Source organism: Capra hircus, chromosome 7, assembly GCF_001704415.2.
Source record: "Capra hircus breed San Clemente chromosome 7, ASM170441v1, whole genome shotgun sequence".
In the NCBI taxonomy this organism is placed as follows: domain Eukaryota; kingdom Metazoa; phylum Chordata; class Mammalia; order Artiodactyla; family Bovidae; genus Capra; species Capra hircus.
In genome coordinates this window covers 108374210-108395364 of record NC_030814.1, presented here as the reverse complement: position 1 = coordinate 108395364, position 21155 = coordinate 108374210, and the positions used below count along the sequence as shown (strand labels likewise).

At 46.4% G+C, this 21155-nt stretch overlaps 1 pseudogene; it reads right to left on the bottom strand.

Annotated features, from left to right (window-relative positions):
- On the bottom strand, positions 9967–10166 carry LOC108636466 (annotated as a pseudogene).

The following is a 21155-nucleotide window of genomic DNA, read 5'->3' as shown; positions in this document are numbered from 1 at the left end:
CCTGGAAGTTGACTTAAGAGCAGACAAAAATGAGGAAACAATCTGAAAAGTCAGCTACATCTTTGAAAAACAGGGAGATCTGGAGCCACGCCCTCTTTTCCCTGACACACTCCCTCTCTCCTGCTGAAAATTCAGGTTGACAAGAATTCATTCCAGTTTGGTGTGACTAGGAGGATGGGGATCCCTCCTCTTCCATCTCCAGACAGGAGACTAGAATGCATTTTCCTGAACGAGTCAGGGGCCAGTCCTTCTCCCGTCCCCAGCATCACAATGAAGGGCACAATTCAAGGGTAAGGTTAAGGGTTCCATCTCCTGTCTGTCTCCTTGGAAGCAGGAAATAAATCTTTCCTGTGAAAGATACACTCTGGGAGCTGAGGCCAGAGGGTGGAGGGCTCTAGGCATACTGCCTCCTGCAAATCAGTTTGTTCTGGGAACCTTCTGTTATGCCTGCTGGGATGTCAATTAGCTTTGTGATAACTGAAGCCAACTCCTCTCTCTGCCTATTTCTGAGAAAAACTGACTCTGAGCCTCTCCAGATTCTCTGAATTTCTTGGCACATAGACTGACCCACACTCTCCCATCCTGCCAGATCCTTTGTACAAATACCTCCCCTTGAAGAGTTCTTTTTCCTTATCTAGATAAAAACACCCAACCTGATACTCATCAAACAAGCCAAGAAATCTCCAGCTGGTCTCCTTCTACCTCAGCCACTTCAGAGTCACTCTCTCAGAAGTACTTCAGCTCAATGACTCACTGCTGCATCCCTTTCTCTGGCATGATGCCATTCCTGGTGAGCCCTGTCTCATATTAGCACAACAACCTTGCTCAGGTGAGCTGGATACAGTGCCCCAAAGTGCCACAGTGGTGGCACCGTACCTTCAAAAATGACTGACACCCCAAATCCACCATCAACATGGTGGTCCAGAGATTGAGGATGTGCCTGTGCCTCCACAAAACCATTGCTTAAGAGACCCCAACATCTATCATCAATCTTCTCCATGTTCTCCTGACCTTTTTTCTTCCTCTTTTAAGCTGATATCTTCTAGATTGTTCATGGAGAAATTAGAGAATCCAGCAAGAGCAGAATCATCTCCCTAGCACATGAGAAAAGAGCAGATACCGGTCTGCACCCACTTTATCCTCCTCTGCCTGCCCAGCCCATCGTGGCAGCAAAAGGTGTCCCTCCTCCTGTCACAAGCAAACTCCAGGTAAAGGACTTAGATGTAAAGGAAACCAAAATATTGTCTTGAGCTACAGACACTTTGGGGCTTCCCAGTTAGTTCAGTTAGTAAAGTATCTGCCTGCAATGCAGGAGACCCAGGTTTGATCCCTGGGTCAGAAAGATCCCCTGGAGACGGGGGTGGCTATCCACTCCAGTATTCTTGCCTGGAGAATCCCATGAACAGAGAAGCCCGGCAGGCCACAGTCCATGGAGTCACAAAGAGTCAGACACGACTGAGTGACTAACACATACACATAGACACTTTAAAAGACAGCAAAAATAAAGCAATCCCGTCAATACAGCAAGTGCAAGAAGGGTGTGCTGAGCCTTCCCCTCTTTCTTTCTGGAAGCAGAAGAGAACACTTCAACCCTCACCTCCATGGAATATGTCCTTTATTCACTGGAAGGAGAATGACATTGTGATTGTCAAAGGCAGAGAGTTGAGAACAAGAGAATTCTGTACAAACAGACCTTGTTGAACATAATCCTCATCCTCCTTAGCCTCCCCACATGATGTACTTCCTTTTTCACAACCACCCCTCTTTGTTCAACCCAACAGAAAAGCATTCAGGTTTTGCCACTTCTCTGGGTCTTTCGTCATTTCCTTAGCAGAGCGCCCTGGGTCACGTAAAACTCATGGGAAATAAATGTGGATGCTTCTCTCCTGTGCATCTGTCTTGTATCCACTTGGTTCTCAAGATAAGCTGTCAACCCTCAGAGGGTGAAGTGTGGTTTTGTCTTGGTGACATCTTTCTTGCTGACGTCATTGAATTCTACCTTGTTCCTAATTCCTCAGTATGCTGACATGCTGTCAGCTGCCATCTTCAGAAACTCCAAAAATGAAACACATTCTTACCATTTGATCCAGCCCTCAAACTCCTTAGTATCAGTGGACCCAAATGAGTTGAATGCTTACACCTAATCCTTACAGAAATCTATATAGGACATTTATGGCAGCTTTATTCATAACTGGCAGAATTTGAAAGCAACCAAGGTGTCCTTTGGGAGGTGAATGGACACATAGACTGGGCCCCATTCATGCAACAGGATGTTCTTCAGCGCTGAAAAGACATGAGATATGGAGTCACCAGGAGACAAGTAGAGGGGCCTTCAGTGCATATTACTCATTGGAAGAAGCCAATCTGGAAAAGTGGCAAAGTTCAGGATACCAGCTACCTAGGACATTCCCCAAAAGGCAAACCATGAAAAGAGTGAAAAGCTCACTGCATAGCCAGGAGTTTGTGGCCGAGTTGAGGGGTGGGGGAATGACAAGTAGGTCAAGCACAGAGGATTTTTAAGACAGGAGATTATACAGTGTGATACATTCATGGTGAGATAAATTTGTCAAAACCCATAGAATGTGCAACACTAGGAATGATGCCTAATATAGATGCTGGACTCTGGTGACCATGATGTGTTCAAGCAGATTCATCCCTAGTAACTGACACACAGAATGTTGATAGGATAGGTGGGGAGCAGGAGGCTTTGAGCAACTGGGTTGGGATGGTGGGAATGGGAGGATGGGCGTGGGAATAACAGAGGCAGGGGAATTATGGTACCTCTCCATACTCTGCTTAATTTTGCTGTGAACTCAAAACTTCTTTAAAAAAATAATAATAATAAAGCCTATCTAAACAAACAAATAAACATTCCAGTAGTATGCTACAGCTGTTCTGCTCCAGTTCCTCAATTTGTCTGATCCACTTGACAGTCAAACTTCAGCAGATATTATCTTTTCAGCCTGTACCCCTTCCAAGTTTCATGTGACATCTGCTTTTTATGTGACTACACTCATATTTTTTTAAGATATTATTTTTTCTTTTTAAATTTATTTACTTATTTAATTTTTGGCTTGCAGGATCCAGTTCCTCAACCAGGGATTGAAGTCAGGCCCTCTCAGTGAAAACAACAAGTCTTAAACATAGAGCACCAGAAAATTCCCTTCTTCTCCTTTGCAAAAAAATTGATGTATCCATGACAAACAATATTTTATTGGGTTGGTCAAAAATTTCCTTTGGTTTTTAAGTAAAAATAAAAGACACATTTTTCATTTTCACCAAGAACTTTTATTCATCGTTTTGTTCCACTATCTTGTGCCATTTTTCAGGTAACTTCATAATCCTGTCTTCCCAAAACTTTTTTATCTTTTTGCACAAAGAACTATTCCAGGTGCCTTTCGCAGTCTTCCATGGAATTGAAATTTTTTTCCATTAAGAGAATTTTGTAAAGACCAAAATAAATGGAAATCTGAAGGTGTAATGTCTGCTGAATATGGCAGATGAATCAGAACACTCAGCCAAGCTGTAATAGTTTTTGCCTGATTATCAAAGAAACATACGGCCTTGGGTTGTCCTGATGGAAGATTAGTCATGTTTTGGGATGATGTGAGTGCTTCTTTCAATTGGCCCAATTGAAAGTACTTGTTGGAATTAACCGTTTAGTTTTCTGGAGGGAGCTTATAATAGAAGACTCCCTTCCAGTTCCACCATTTACACAACATCACCTTCTTTGGATGAAGACCCGCCTTTGGTGTGGTTGTTGGTGGTTCATTTCACTTGCTCCAGTCTCTTCCATTCCATATTTTTGTGCAGTATTCACTCTTCATCGCCCATCACAATTTGTTTTTTTTTTTGTTTTTTTTTTTTATTTAGATATGTTTATTTATTATAAAATTGACGATGGTTCTTCATCTGTAAAATAAAATATATAAAATATAATTATGAAAATAAATTGAAAAATGAGATGTTTTTGTTATGTTTAAGAAGAGAATCGCCTGTGGAAACATGGTCAAGAAGTCTGTTGTTGTTGTTGTTTAGCTTAACTCATGTGGAACCCAAACATCAAAGTGATTAATATAACCAAGTTAGTGGAAATAGTTTCCAACACTTCATTTGGATATTTTGAGTTTGTCACCTATTTCCCATGGGGTATAATGTTGACTGTTCTCAATTAATGTCTCTATTTGATCACTGTTGCCTTCAACAGGTCCGCACGACTCTGGAGCATCATCCAGTGAGAAATCTCCAGCATGAAACTTCACAAACCACTTTGGACACATTGAAGCAGTCACAGCACTTTCTCCATACACTGTACAAAGCTTTTTTTGCACTTCAGGTTTTACCTTTCTTGAAATAATGAAGTATAATATGCCAAAATGTTCCTTTTTTCCTTCTACCTTCAATATTAAAATTGCTATATAAAATTCACCAATTTTGATGTTTTTTATTTTTATTTATTTTAATTGGAAGATAATTACTTTATAGTATTGTGATGGTTTTTGCCATATATTAGTATGAATTGGGCATAGGCATACATGTGTCCCCTCCCTCCTGAACCCTTTCCCACCTCCCTCTGCACTCCATCCCTCCCAGGTGTCACAGAGCCCTGGCTTTTGGTGCCCTGTGTCATACATCAAACTCCCACTGGCTATCTATTTTACACATGGTACTGTATATGTTTCAATGTTATTCTTTCAAATCAACCGACCCTCTCCTCCCACTGAGCCCAAAACTCTGTTCTTTATGCTTTTGTCTTCTTTGCTGACTTGTGTGTAGGATCACTGGTATCATCTTTCTAGATCCCACATGCTGCTGCTGCTGCTGCTGCTAAGTCGCTTCAGTTGTGTCTGACTCTGTGCAACCCCATAGACAGCAGCCCACCAGGCTCCACTGTCCCTGAGATTCTCCAGGCAAGAATACTGGAGTGGGTTGCCATTTCCTTCTCCCACATATATATATTAATAAGTGGTATTTGTCTTTCTCTTTCTGACTTCACTCTGTACAATAGGATCTAGTTCATCCAACTCATTAGAACTGACTCAAATGTGTTCCTTTTTATAGCTGAGTAATATTCCATTGTGTATGTATACCACAACTTTCTTATTCTTTCATCTGCTGATGGACATCTAGGTTCCATCCATGTCCTAGCTATTGTAAATAGTGTGGCAATGAACACTGGGGTACATGTGTCTTTTTCCATTATGGTTTCCTCAGGGTATATGCCAAGTAGTGGGATCGCTGGGTTGTATGATAGTTTTGTTCTTAGTTTTTTTTTAAGGAATCTCCTACAATCTCTAGAGGTTGTATCAGTTTTCATTCCTGCCAGCAGCATAAGAAGGTTCCCTTTTCTCCACACCTTCCCCAGCATTTAAGTAGACTTTTTGATGATGACCTTTCTGTCTGGTGTAAGATGATACCTCACTGTAGTTTTGATTTGCAATTTTCTACGTGGGAAATAGATGGGGAAACAGTGGAAACAGTGTCAGACTTTTCTGGGGGGGATCCAAAATCACTGCAGATGGTGATAGCAGCCATGAAATTAAAAGACCCTTACTCCTTGGAAGAAAAGTTATGACCAACCTAGATAGCATATTCAAAAGCAGAGACATTACTTTGCTGACTAAGGTCCATCTAATCAAGGCTATGGCTTTTCCTGTGGTAGTGTATGGATGTGAGAGTTGGACTGTGAAGGCTGGGCACCGAAGAATTGATGCTTTTGAACTGTGGTGTTGGAGAAGACTCCTGAGAGTCCCTTGGACTGCAAGGAGATCCAACCAGTCCATTCTGAAGGAGATCAGCCCTGGGATTTCTTTGGAAGGAATGATGCTAAAGATGAAACTCCAGTATTTTGGCCACCTCATGCGAAGAGTTGACTCATTGGAAAAGACTCTGATGCTGCGAGGGATTGCAGGCAGGAGGAGAAGGGGATGACAGAGGATGAGATGGCTGGATGGCATCACTGACTCGATGGAGGTGAGTCTGAGTGAACTCCGGGAGTTGGTGATGGACAGGGAGGCCTGGCGTGCTGCGATTCATGGGGTCGCAAAGAGTCAGACACAACTGAGCAACTGAACTGATCGGAACTGTGTGATTTGATTAGCTTTGGCTTGGTGTTGGTGGTTTGGAGCATTAATATTAGGGCTGGGACTTATGTGCAGGCTCGGTTATAGGTTATGGGTTATGGTTGGCATTACGTGATGCCCCATGTTGCACAGCAGACCACTCACCTCTGACCTCCCCATCCGGCCAGCTTCTGCCTGGCCCTCTAGAGACTGCTCACTCCCCAGAGGGCAGGGGTAGTCCCCACTTGGCCTCCCTTCTGCCGTGACCTATTCATCCATCCTCCCAGAGTCAGGACACTGCTTCCTCCATGAGGCTCCTGGATTCCAGCCTTGGAACTCCCACCTCCCCCCATGTCCCCACAAGCTGCATTGACCATCAGGATTTGTCATCTCTAGAGGCCCCAGGAAGATAGACTCCTCAGGACCTCAGAATGGGGCTTTGTGTGCAGATGGGCCACCGCAGAGCTGCCCAGGTTGAGATGAGGTCACTGACTTGTGCAGAGTGGGGGTGAGGGGGTGCAGTTTTCATGGGGGAGAAGGCAAGGTGAGGGCAGAGACAGAGATGGGCAGGGTGAGACCTGGGACTGACTGACCACAGAACCCACACGAGGAGCTGGCCCCCAACACCTGGGTCTCGGGCTCCAAGCCTGAGGGGTAGTGTCCCCTATTACACTTTCCACACGCCCCCAACACACCCATCTGATGACGGGGCCACAGGAATCCCAAACCTGGCCTGTGTGGGGCAGGGTACTGTGCTTGTGGAAACCCAGGGCCGTCACTAGCTGCCTTCCTCTGGATGTAACCCCCTCTTCCTGGAGGAGGGAGGAGGGATCCAGGACCCCTGTTCCACTCTTCCCTGTGGTATGGCTACCAATGCCCCCCCCCAATCCACTGGGCATCTCAGGCCCGAGAAAGACACCACAGTGGTGCAGTGACCACGGCAAGTGCCTGCAGTCTACCCCCATCCCACCTCCTGACCTGAGTGTGGTCACCTGAGAAGTGACCCATGAGCCCCCCAACCCAGGCACCCCGTTTCAGAGGGTAGGTCCTTGTGCCTCGTCCTTGGAAGAGGGTGTCAAGAGAGCAGTGGTGACTGAAGCCTTTGAATCTATGGGCCAGAGTGGTCCTCCCAGAGAGCGCAGGCACAGCTGCAGCAGGACGGATCCATCCCTGCCCTCCTGTACCCCATGGAGTGACGATAAAGCCCCAGGGACGCCCAGGAAGAGACGTGACCCCTAGTGGACTAAATCGCCCACAGACTGGGACTGAGTGTCCACCTCATTCCCTCAGAGAGAGTGCTGTCTTCACCGGGGCCACCAGGCTGGCCCTTGTCCCCACAAGCATCCAGCCTCAGGAAACCATCCAGACAGCAATCCCCTTCCAGGGGCCTCTGTGTTGGTAGACCCTGCCTTCAGGAAAGGGTGCCGGCCTGAGGGAGGGTGGACGTGCTCCAGTGCTAGGCACTCACTGACTGTCCCCCTTCCGCCCCCACCCCTTTCCTGCTCCCCACGGCCTCACCCCCTTATTTGGAAACCCTCCTCTCTAGGCTCCAAGCACCCACACTTCCTGCCTCAATCCCCTCTTTCCAGTTCATTTGGCCCTTTTCTGTGCCAGGTGAAGAGGCGAGTGAACGCCTCACATCAGTGTTTGCAGCAGTGTGGATGGGCTTCCCTGGTCTTCCTGGCTGGGTTCTAGCTGGACACCAGGTGGTTTCCATGGGTGTGGGGCTCGGTACTGCCCAGCAGGGACCAGCTCTGACACTCGCACCTCCACACCCCTCATCCAGCCTCAGGGATGACCCAGGACCCTCCCTTGGCTCCCCTTCCTGCCCACCATTGATCAGTGTCCTCATTCATGCGCTGACATTTGGAGGTGAGGGTTGCCTCCAAATGCTCCTAAATGCTTCACCCCAACACCCTTCTCACGGTCGGCCCTGTGTCCTGTTGGGATGCTCCACCCTTGCCAGGCCCCTACTGCCATGGCAAGGGCAGACGTCACACCTTCTGCATGCACTGCAGTGCATCCTGCTGTATACACAGGCATGACCCTGCCCCAGGACTTGGGAAACTCGGCCCCATGGGAGATGTGGGTTGACATGACTATTGCTCAGTTCTGTCAAACTCTTTGCAACCCCATGGACTGCAGCATGCCAGGCCTCCCTGTCCATCACAAACACCTAGAGTTTAATCAAACTCGTGTCCATTGAGTTGATGACGCCATCCAACCATCTCATCCTCTGATGTCCCCTTCTCCTCCTACCTTCAATCTTTGCCAGCATCAGGGTCTTTCCCAATGAGTCAGTTCTTCACATCAGGTGGCCAAACTATTGGAGCTTCAGCTTCAGCATCAGTCCTTCCAATGACTGTTCAGGACTGATCTCCTTTAGAATGGATTGTTTGATCTCCTTGCAGTCCAAGGGACTCTCAAGAGTCTCGTCCAACACCACAGTTCAAACCGTGAATTCTCTGGTGCTCAACTTTCTTTATAGTCCAACTCTTACATCCATACATGACTACTGGAAAAACTATAGCTTTGACTAGATGGACTTTTGTTGTCAAAGTAATGTCTCTGCTTTTTAATATGCAGTCTAGGTTGATCATAACTTTTCTTCCCAGGGGCAAGCATCTTTTAATTTCATGGCTGAAGTCACTATCTGCAGTGATTTTGGAGCCCAAGAAAATAAAGTCTGCCGCTGTTTCCGCATCTATTTGCCATGAAGTGATGGGACCAGATACCATGATCTTAGTTTTCTGAATGTTGAGCTTTAAGTCAACTTTTTCACTCTCCTCTTTCAGTTTCATCAAGAGGCTCTTTAGTTCCTCTTCGCTTTCTGCCATAAGGGTGGATGTCTGCTATTGGCTCACAGATAAGGGCAGCTGGGTTCTCACTCCTGGGACACTTTCTCACCCAGTCTGACCATGACCTGGCTTTGTTCCCACCCTGTTGTCCCTCTGTTGGCCTCACTCTGTGAGCAGAGCAGGGCAGTGTAGTCAGTGGTGACAGGCTGAGGCACATGGGCCATTTACACCCATGCTGACCACTCAGAATGGGCAGTGCTCCAGGGTTTGTATGGTGTGGGGTCACCTACCCACAGAGAGGCCAGGCCTCTGCTCCTGGCTCCAGAGGTCACCTTCAGTCTGACAAGTGTGCCCTTTTCCTTGGACCTCGCTCCAGGCTGGTCTGTGCTGATGGCATGGTGCATGGTAGCATTTCCTGTGCTGCCCACAGGGGCTGGAAGGCCAAGGTCCGGCACATGGTGGCCCCATGTTGCTGTGATAGAGCCCAGTAAACCCTGCACCTGGGACTCAGGTGGTACTCTGGGCTGCCACAGCCGAGGAGGCTGGACCCTGCTCCTCACCTCTGTCCTCACTGAGTTTACTCTGTATTCTTCACCATAACTAACCCCAAGTACAACAGCTTCAGGGACTTCTGGTAGCCTCCAAGAAAAGGGCTTGGAGGGAGGGAAGGTCTTGGGGCCCATCAACCAGAGGGACAAGAGACCCCGGGTGGATGTTAACTGAGTCTGTATGACCTCCCAGGAATGAGGCATTCTAGCCCCTGTGCATCACCAAGAGGCCGGCTCCCTCAGTTCCCAGGCCTGGTCCCTGCTCATGAGAAATTCCCTTGGGTGGGTCCTAGTGCTGATTGATTCAGTTTTAGGAATAACATGAAAGTCTTCTTTTTTTTAAAAGTTTATTTTTACTTTATTTTACTTTACAATACTGTATTGGTTTTGCCATACATTGCCATGAATCCACCATGGGTGTATATGAGCTCCCAATCCTGAATCCCCCTCCCACCTCCCACTGTGTAAAGCTCCAAATGGGCCATCTTAACTCAAGACTGGTTACATGCTCACAAAGCGAGCCTCCAGGGCCCCATGTGCTGTGGACACAGGGCTGGCTCACTCTCCAGGGGGCTGCGTCTGTTCACAGAAGCCACCAAGCTGCTCCCCAGATGCCCCAGTCCTGTCACAACTCTTGAGGGCACAGACCCCTGCTCTGTCTGCTTCCGCTCCTGCTGGGCTGACTTCTGCTTGGTCTTCTCCACTCTGCTGATAGGCTCTTTAACTCTAGGTTTTTCTTTACATGCAGATGGATCCATGACATGGCTTCTGTAGACTTCTTAGTGAGCACTGACCTGGATAGGACAGAAGCAGGTTGATCTACAGGCCTGGAGTCCAGGCTTGCCACTGCCCTGTCTTCTTCGTACCCAAGTTCTCACCCCTACCAGCAAGCTTCTTCAGGGCCAATGGGATGGGGGTCTCCATGGCAGGCACAAGGGTCCACGACTGGATGAGGGTGTCCACAGCAGGACTTGAGGGTCTATGGCGGGGGCTGGAGGCTACAGGGCAGGCAGGAAGGCTCCCAGCATTCAGGCAAGTCCACATATCATGGCCTAGGCCCACACGCCATGCACCGTGATATCCGAGAAGGTGCAATTGTTCAAGGAACAGTCCAGCCTGTGCAGGCGCTTGACCACTGAGTGGTCAGTGTAGAGTATACACAGGGAGCCCTGGCCATGCTCCCACATACAGTGTGGCCACTGGAATGACCAGGAGGTCAGCCAGCAGGGCCCCCCACCCAACCCCACTAAGTTACAGTAACAAACAAAAGATGCCTCCGTGCAGCAAGACAGAACATCACCAGCGTGAGTGCTGTCCTGAGGAAGGCAGGCTGGCATCTGTGCTAGAGTGGGGTGAATGGGGGGCTCCCAAACACTATGCCCATGTCATGACCCCAGGATCTGTGAATGGAACCTTATTTGAAAGTAGGTCTTTGCAGGTATTGGTTATGGATCTGGGGATTATGTCATCCTGGATCAGGGTGGCACTAAATTGATGACAGCATCCTTCTGAGAGACACAGACACAAAGGAGACACCAGGTGAAAATGGAGGCAGAGATGAGAGAGATCTGGTCACAAGCCCAGGGACACCTGGAGCCCCAGAAGTGGGAAGAGGCAGGAAGGACACTTCCCTGGAGCTTCTGGAGGAAGTGTGGCACTGGGACACCTTGATCTCAGTTGTCTGGTCTCCAGGACTGAGAAAGGATAGGCTTCTGTTGTTTACAGCCTCTGTATATGGTCATTTGTCACCGCTACCCCAGGAAGCTCATGCAGTGGTGGGAAGCTCTCTGCCCTGATGTAAAGCCTCCCTCCCGTTGAGGCAGCCCTCTGCACCTGTGCTGTTTGCACCAACCATGAGGTTCATGGTGAGCCCTGGCTCCCCTTCTGGGCACTGGCATTTTGGAGGGTGAGGGCAGACACCAACATGTGACCAGCCCCAAGCCAAGTGCCAAGTCTCTAGTGAACTTCCCTGGGGAGGCAGGGGTAGGGGTGAATGTCAGGGTTCTGCCTTTCATCACTGGGGGAAGAGACACCCTGGGCACCCTTGAGTGAGGAGGGGCATGAAGGGTCATGAGTGACCAGCTCAGAGCCCCTCCCACCCATGCCTCCCCACTACACCCTGTGACCTGTCTCAGCTGTGAGCACCCTAGCCTATACTGAGTCCTGGAGCCTCCCAGCAGGTGCCGAGGTGAGGTGGCCCTGCAGAACCCACCCCTTCCTTCACATCTGGTAGGTGGGCCACCCCTTCTCCTTGCTACACTGGGAGTGGTTCTGAAGCTGATCTGTGAGTTCAGTTCAGTCAGTTTGTGACCCCATGGACTGCAGCTTTCCTGTCCATCATCAGCTCCCGAAGCTTGCTCAAATTCATGTCGATTGAGTAGGTGAAGCCATCCAACCATCTCATCCTCTGACGTCCCCTTCTCCTCCTGCCTTCAATCTTTGCCAGCATCAGGGTCTTTCCCAATGACTCAGTTCTTCACATCAGGTGGCCAAACTATTGGAACTTCAACTTCAGCATCAGTCCTTCCAATGTATATTCAGGACTGATTTCCTTAGGATTGACTGGTTTGGTCTCCTTGCAATCCAAGGGACTCTCAAAAGTCTCCTCCAACACCACAGTTCAAAAGAATGAATTCTTCAGTGCTCAGCTTTCTTTACAGTCCAACACTCACATCTATACATGACTACTGGAAAAACCATAGCTTTGAATATATGGACCTTTGTCAGCAAAATAATATCTCTGCTTCTTCATACGCTGTCTAGGTTGGTCATAACTTTTCTTCCAAGGAACAAGCTTCTTTTAATTTCATGGCTGCAGTCACCATCTGCAGTGATTTTTGGAGCCCCCAAAAATAACATCTGTCACTGTTTCCCTATCTATTTGCCATGAAGTGATGGGACTGAATGCCACAATCTTAGTTTCCTGAATGTTGAGTTTTAAGCCAACTTTTTTCACTCTCCTCTTTCACTTTGATCAAGAGGCACTTTAGTTCTTTTTTCACATTCTGCCATAAGGGTGGTGTCATCTGTTTATCTGAGGTTACTGGTATTTCTCCTGGCAATCTTGATTCCAACCTGTGCTTCATCCATCCTGGCATTTCACATGATGTACTCTGCATATAAGTTAAATAAGCAGGGAGACAGCCTTGACGTACTCCTTTCCCAATTTGGAACAAGTCTATTGTTCCCAGACTAACACCCAGAAAAGATGTCATTTTCACTATAAAGGACTGGAATGCAAAAGTAGGAAGTCAAGAGATACCTGAAGTAACAGGCAAATTTACCCTCGGAGTATAAAATGAAGCATGGCAAAGACTAATGGAGTTTTGCCAAGAGAACGCACTGGTCATAGCAAACACCCTCTTCCAACAACACAAGAGAAGACTCTACACATGGACATCACCAGATGGTCAACACCAAAATCAGATTGATTATATTCTTTGCAGCCAAAAATGGAGAAGCTCTATATAGTCAACAAAAAAAAAAGACCAGGAGCTGACTGTGGCTCAGATACTAAACCCCTTATTGCAAAATTCAGACTTAAACTGAAGAAATTTGGGAAAATCAGTGGACCATTCAGGTATGACCTAAATCAAATAGATTCAAGGGATTAGATGTGATAGAGTACCTGAATAACTATGGGTGGAGGTTTGCGACACTGTACAGGAGGCAGTGATCTGTGAGTGGTTCTGGGGTTTTGCAGGCAGAGCCCCTGTTGCTGTGGCCCCGCTTCCCTACAAGAGCATCCAGAGCAGATCTGCCCTGTTGCCTGAATCCCCCACCCCCACCCAGTATCCTCAGGAAAGGTCAGGATTTCCTAGCAGTGTCTGCAGGCAGTCTGCATCTGGACCCACTTTCACATCTTCCCTGTAAACAGTGAGAACCTTCCCTGGCCACAGGCCCCCTGCTCACCACCTCCCTATTTGGCCACAGGCTCAGTGCAGATGTCCAACCAACTGCCCATCTCAGGCTCCTCATTGTGTTGTCCGAGCTGCTCCAGGCCCTTGGTCAACACCCATGACCCTACCCTGAGTAGGGGTTGATGCCAAAATTCTTGGCTCTCTGTGCACCCATGCCAAACAGAAATATGGAGACAGAGTTTTAGCAGAAAAATAAAAGTGGCTTTTAATCTTTGCCATGCAAAGGGGAAAACAGAGCCTGCTAGCACCTCAAGAACTGTGTCCTCTGCCCTGGGATCCAGAGGGGATTTTATAGTCGGAGCTCCCTGTCCAGGGCATGTGATGAAGATCAAAGTAGTGATGGTCTTGTAGTCTTCTTCTTCCATTATTTCAAAACAGTCACAGTGGGTGTCAGCCAGCCCAGTAATTGGGTCTGGCTATCTGGTAATTCTTTGGCCACCTCATGCAAAGAGTTGACTCATTGGAAAAGACTCTGATGCTGGGAGGGATTGGGGGCAGGAGGAGAAGGGGACGACAAGGATGAGATGGCTGGATGGCATCACTGACTTGATGGACGTGAGTCTGAGTGAACTCTGGGAGTTGGTGATGGACAGGGAGGCCTGGAGCGCTGCAATTCATGGGGTCGGAAAGAGTCGGACACAACCGAGCTACTGAACTGAACTGATCTGGTAATTGGGTCCATTTGGCTCTGTGTTATTGAAATGCTACAGGGGGATGTGGGGCGGGAAAGAGGGGGTGGATATGTATACCAGGGGCAGGATGTAATTCACACAGAATTAGAGGTGATAGATGCAGGAGGTAATTGACCTAGTGTCAGGGAGTGACAGGTTAGCTTTGTGAAGGACAGATCTGGTTATACACACTACAGATTAGTAACAGTTAAAACTAGGAGTGATTAAGTCTTTCAGGTCACTTTGTTTCTTCTCTAGCCTGTTCTCTTTATTCTCCTTATTATCCAGAGAGGAAAAAAACCTCATTTCTATTTTTGTTGCAACAATGTCCTTGTGTTAGGGGAAGCACACTGATTGAAACCGCCCACCCTGGTCAGGCCCTTTAGTAACCATTTGCATGAGTTGTTTAATGACAGGAGATCCTGATAAGGAATACGGAACTAATAAGCCACCACCAACCAGGAGAGTTAAGGAAAGCTCAAAAGGAGACAGTGCATGGCTGTCCACTTCCCAGAATCCCTCTCGCTAACATCCATCTTGGCTGAGCAATGGGTGTGCCACCAGGAAAGACTCTGAATTAGAATGATTGGCCAAACACAATCCAGAAATTAGTCCCATCACCAAAAACCCAAGACTGTGAGCCACATGGCAGAGCTGTTCTCCTGGGTTCCCTTACCCTACTGTTCTCCACCCGGGTGCCCTTTCCCAAAAAAAAAAAAAAAAAAAAGCTCCTGCTTTTTCAGCACATGTGTTGCCTTGGAAAATTCATTTCTGAGTGTTAGACAAGAGCCCAGTTTTGGGCCCTGGAAGGGGTCCGGCTTCCTGAAAAACTTGCACACAACCATCCAACCCCCACCTAATGTGGTCCACTGGAGAAGGGAATGGCAAACCGCTTCAGTATTCTTGCCTTGAGAACCCCATGAATAGTACGAAAAGACAAAATGATAGGATACTGAAAGAGGAACTCCCCAGGTCAGTAGGCACCCAATATGCTACTGGAGATCAGTAGAGAAATAACTCCAGAAAGAATGAAGGGATGGAGCCAAAGCAAAAACAATACCCAGCTGCAGATGTGACTGGCGACAGAAGCAAGGTCCGATGCTGTAAAGAGCAATATTGCATAGGAACTTGGAATGTCAGGTCCATGAATCAAGGCAAATTGGAAGTGGTCAAACGAGAGATGGCAAGAGTGAACGTCGACATTCTAGGAATCAGTGAACTAAAATGGACTGGAATGGGTGAATTTAACTCAGATGACCATTATATCTACTACTGCGGGCAGGAATCCCTCAGAAGAAATGGAGTAGCCATCATGGTCAACAAAAGAGTCCGAAATGCAGTACTTGGATGCAGTTTCAAAAACGACAGAATGATCTCTGTTTGTCTCCAAGGCAAACCATTCAGTATCACAGTAATCCAAGTCTATGCCCCAACCAGTAATGCTGAAGAAGCTGAAGTTGAATGGTTTTATGAAGACCTGCCAGACCTTTTAGAACTAACACCTAAAAAAGATGTCCTTTTCCTTATAGGGGACTGAATGCAAAATAGGAAGTCAAGAAACACCTGGAGTAACAGGCAAATTTGGCCTTGGAATGCAGAATGAAGCAGGGCAAAGACTAATAGAGTTTTGCCAAGAAAATGTACTGGTCATAGCAAACACCCTCTTGCAACAACACAAGAGAAGACTCTACACATGGACATCACCAGATGGTCAACACTGAAATCAGATTGATTATATTCTCTGCAGCAAAAGATGGAGAAGCTCTATACAGTCAGCAAAAACAAGACCAGGAGCTGACTGTGGCTCAGATCATGAACTCCTTATTACCAAATTCAGACTTAAATTGAAGAAAGTAGGGAAAACTGCTAGACCATGCAGGTATGACCTCAATCAAATCCCTTATGATTATACAGTGGAAGTGAGAAATAGATTTAAGGGCCTAGATCTGATAGATAGAGTGCCTGATGAACTATGGAATAAGGTTCGTGACATTGTAGAGGAGACAGGGATCAAGACCATCCCCATGGAAAAGAAATGCAAAAAAGCAAAATGGCTGTCTAGGGAGGCCTTACAAATAGCTGTGAAAAGAAAAGAGGTGAAAAGCAAAGGAGAAAAGGAAAGATATAAGCATCTGAATGCAGAGTTCCAAAGAATGGCAAGAAGAGATAAGAAAGCCTTCTTCAGCGATCAAAGAACAGAATGGGAAAGACTAGAAATCTATTCAAGAAAATTAGTGACACCAAGGGAACATTTCATGCAAAAATGGGCTCGATAAAGGACAGAAATGCTATGGAACTAACAGAAGTAAAAGATATTAAGAAGAGATGGCAAGAATACACAGAAGAACTGTACAAAAAAAGATCTTCACGACCCAGATAATCAGGATGGTGTGATCACTAATCTAGAGCCAGACATCCTGGAATGCGAAGTCAAGTGGCCCTTAGAAAGCATCACTATGAACAAAGCTAGTGGAGGTGATGGAATTCCAGTTGAGCTGTTTCAAATCCTGGAAGATGGTGCTTTGAAAGTGCTGCACTCAATATGCCAGCAAATTTGGAAAACTCAGCAGTGGCCACAGGACTGGAAAAAGTCAGTTTTTATTCCAATCCCAAAGAAAGGCAATGCCAAAGAATGCTCAAACTACCACACGATTGCACTCATCTCACATGCTAGTAAAGTAATGCTCAAAATTCTCCAAGCCAGGCTTCAGCAATACGTGAACCGTGAATTTCCTGATGTTCAAGCTGGTTTTAGAAAAGGCAGAGGAACCAGAGATCAAATTGCCAACATCCGCTGGATCATGGAAAAAGCAAGAGAGTTGCAGAAAAACATCTATTTCTGCTTTATTGACTATGCCAAAGCCTTTGACTGTGTGGATCACAATCAACTGTGGAAAATTCTGAAAGAGATGGGAATACCAGACCACCTAACCTGCCTCTTGAGAAATCTGTATGCAGGTCAGGAAGTAGCAGTTAGAACTGGACATGGAACAACAGACTGGTTCCAAATAGGAAAAGGAGTATGTCAAGGCTATATATTGTCACCCTGTTTTATTTAACTTATATGCAGAGTACATCATGAGAAACACTGGACTGGAAGAAACACAATCTGGAATCAAGATTTTTGGGAGAAATATCAATAACCTCAGATATGCAGATGACACCACCCTTATGGCAGAAAGAGAAGAGGAACTAAAAAGCCTCTTGATGAAAGTGAAAGTGAAGAGTGAAAAAGTTGGCTTAAAGCTCAACCTTCAGAAAACGAAGATCATGGCATCCGGTCCCATCACTCCATGGGAAATAGATGGAGAAACAGTGGAAACAGTGTTAGAATTTATTTTGGGGGGATCCAAAATCACTGCAGATTGTGATTGCAGCCATGATATTAAAAGACGTTTACTCCTTGGAAGAAAAGTTATGACCAACCTAGATAGCATATTGAAAAGCAGAGACATTACTTTGCTGACTAAGGTCCGTCTAGTCAAGGCTATGGTTTTTCCAGTAGTCATGTATGGATGTGAGAGTTGGACTGTGAAGAAGGCTGAGCACTGAAGAACTGATGCTTTTGAACTGTGGTGTTGGAGAAGACTCTTGAGAGTCCCTTGGACTACAGGGAGACCCAACCAGTCCATTCTGAAGGAGATCAGCTCTGGCATTTCTTTGGAAGGAATGATGCTAAAGCTGAAACTCCAGTACTTTGGCCACCTCATGCGAAGAGTTGACTCATTGGAATAGACTTTGATGCTAGGAGGGATTGGGGGCAGGAGGAGAAGGGGACGACAGAGGATGAGATGTCTAAATGGCATCACTGACTCGATGGTCGCAACTCTGAGTGAACTCCAGGAGTTGGTGATGGACAGGGAGTCCTGGCATACTGCGATTCATGGGGTCACAAAGAATCGGACACGACCAAGCAACTGAACTGAACTGAAGTGAACATGAGTCTTAAAGTGACAGAGATAAGAAATGAAGCTAGAAACAAACAAAAACCAGATGGAACCAGCTGAGACCAAGATGGCAATGGATCTGACCGCCAACAGACCCACTCTCATTGTATGTTGATTTAGCTGTATTATCACACGTACTTGTGCCCTGACTGGACATGATGGGCCCAAAAAGGGCTGAAAAGGAGGTGGCACCCTCTCCCTCAGAAAAGCCCTGCCCCTGCCCCAGTGGACAAATGCACATGCCTCCCCAGCGTTAGCCTCACTCATCCTCCCCTTGTCTTTACTCTTTAAAACTGAAACAGTGTGTCTAGGTAGGCTAAAAGTTGATCTGTGAACTTAGTTCCCACTTCTCCATTCTTTGGCCTCTGAACAAAGCTTGTCCTATGTTTGTTTTGGTTTTGTTATTTCCCTGCTGAACCAGAATGAAGAACAGAAACCATCCCCACTGAGGCACAGAGCCCCAGCCAGGCTAGGGCCCAAACAGTGCCCATGGGACTTAATTTGGTAATGATCTGTGAGGGGACAATGGTCTCTGCCCTGTGTGGTGGGTGCAGTGCACCTACAGCCACAGCACCAGCTCTGTGGACAGCATGGTCCCTCCCCCTCAGGCCTGGACCCTGTTCTCTCATCCCCCACTTCCCTGGCACCACTTGACAGTCACAACTCGGTGACACAGACTGCTGGGTGTCCAGTAGGGAAGGACACAGAGGCAGCACTTCGAGTGACATCAGTTCAGTTCAGTCACTCAGTCGTGTCCGACTCTTTGCGATCCCATGAATCGCAGCATGCCAGGCCTCCCTGTCCATCACCAACTCCCGGAGTTCACTCAGACTCACGTCCATCGAGTCAGTGATGCCATCCAGCCATCTCATCCTCTGTCGTCCCCTTCTCCTCCTGTCCCCAAGCTCTCCCAGCATCAGAGTCTTTTCCAAAAAGTCAGCTCTGTGCATGAGGTGGTGAAAGTACTGGAGTTTCAGCTTGTTTGTTTGTTTGTTTTATTTTACTTTATTTTACTTTACAATACTGTATTGGTTTTGCCATACATCAACATGAATCTGTCCCGGGTGCACACGTGCTCCCAATCCTGAACCCCCCTCCCACCACCCTCCCCATACCATCTCTCTGGGTCATCACAGTGCACCAGCCCCAAGCATTCTGTATCCTGCATCAAACCTAGACTGGCGATTTGTTTCTTATATGATATTATACATGTTTCAATGCCATTGTCCCAAATCATCCCACCCTCTCCCTCTCCCAGAGTCCAAAAGACTGTTCTATACATCTGTGTCTCTTTTGCTATCTCGCATACAGGGTTATCATTACCATCTTTCTAAATTCCATATATATGCGTAAGTATAACTTATTGGTGTTTTTCTTTCTGGCTACTTCACTCTGTATAATTGGCTTCAGTTTCATCCACCTCATCAGAACTAATTCAAATGTATTCTTTTTAATGGCTGAGTTACTCCATTGTGTATATGTACGACAGCTTTCTTAACCATTCATCTGCTGATGGACATCTAGGTTGCTTCCATTTCCTGACTATTATAAACAGTGCTGCGATTAACATTGGGGTACACGTGTCTCTTTCAATTCTTGTTTCCTCGGTGTGTATGCCCAGCAATGGGATTTCTGGCTCACAAGGCAGTTCTATTTCCAGTTTTTTAAGGAATCTCCACACTGTTTGGAGTTTCAGCTTTAGCATCATTCCTTCCAAAGAAATCCCAGGGCTGATCTTCAGAATGGATCGGTTGGGTCTCCTTGCAGTCCAACGGACTCTCAAGAGTCTTCTCCAACACCACAGTTCAAAAGCATCAACTCTTCGGTGCTCAGTTTTCTTTACAGTCCAACTCTCACATCCATATATGACCAATGGAAAAACCATAGCTTTGACTAGACGGACCTTTGTTGGAAAACTAATGTCTCTGATTTTCAATATACTATCTAGGTTGGTCATTAACTTTTCTTCCAAGGAGTAAGTGTCTTTTAATTTCATGGCTGCAGTCACCACCTGCAGTGATTTTGGAGCCCAAAGGAATAAAATCTAACACTGTTTCCACTGTTTCCCCATCTATTTCCCATGAAGTGATGAGACCAGATGCCATGATCTTCGTTTTCTGAAGGTTAAGCTTTAAGCCAACATTTTCACTCTCCTCTTTCACTTTCATCAAGAGGCTTTTTAGTTCCTCTTCACTTTCTGCCATAAGGGTGGTGTCATCTGCATATCTGAGGTTATTGATATTTCTCCCGGCAATCCTGATTCCAGCTTGTGCTTCTTCCAGCCCAGCGTTTCTCATGATGTACTCTGCATATAAGTTAAATAAACAGGGTGACAATATACAGCCTTGACATACTCCTTTTCCTATTTGGAACCAGTCTGTTGTTCTATGTCCAGTTCTAACTGTTGATTCCTGACCTGCATATAGGTTTCTCAAGAGGCAGCTCAGGTGGTCTGGTGTTCCCATCTCTCTCAGAATTTTCCACAGTTTATTGTGATCCACACAGTCAAAGGCTTTAGCATAGTCAATAAAGCAGAAATAGATGTTTTTCTGGAACTCTCTTGCTTTTTCCATGATCCAGTGGAATTTGACAATTTGATCTCTGGTTCCTCTGCCTTTTTGAAAACCAGCTTGAACGTCAGGAAATTCATGGTTCACATATTGCTGAAGCCTGGCTTGGAGAATTTTGAGCATTACTTTACTAGTGTGTGAGATGAGTGCAATTGTGCGGTAGTTTGAGCATTCTTTGGCATTGCCTTTCTTTGGGATTGGAATGAAAACTGACCTTTTCCAGTCCTGTGGCCACTGCTGAGTTTTCCAAATTTGCTGGCATATTGAGTGCAGCACTTTCAAAGCATCATCTTCCAGGATTTGAAACAGCTCAACTGGAATTCCATCACCTCCACTAGCTTTGATGTAATGATGCTTTCTAAGGGCCACTTGACTTCGCATTCCAAGATGATCACACCATCATGATTATCTTGGTCTTGAAGATCTCTTTTGTACAGTTCTTCTGTGTATTCTTGCCACCTCTTCTTAATATCTTCTGCTTCTGTTACTTCCATACCATTTCTGTCCTTTGTCGAGCCCATCTTTGCATGAAATATTCCCTTGGTATCTCTAATATTCTTAAAGAGATCTCTAGTCTTTCCCATTCTGTTGTTTTCCTCGATTTCTTTGCACTGATAGCTGAGGAAAGCTTTCATATCT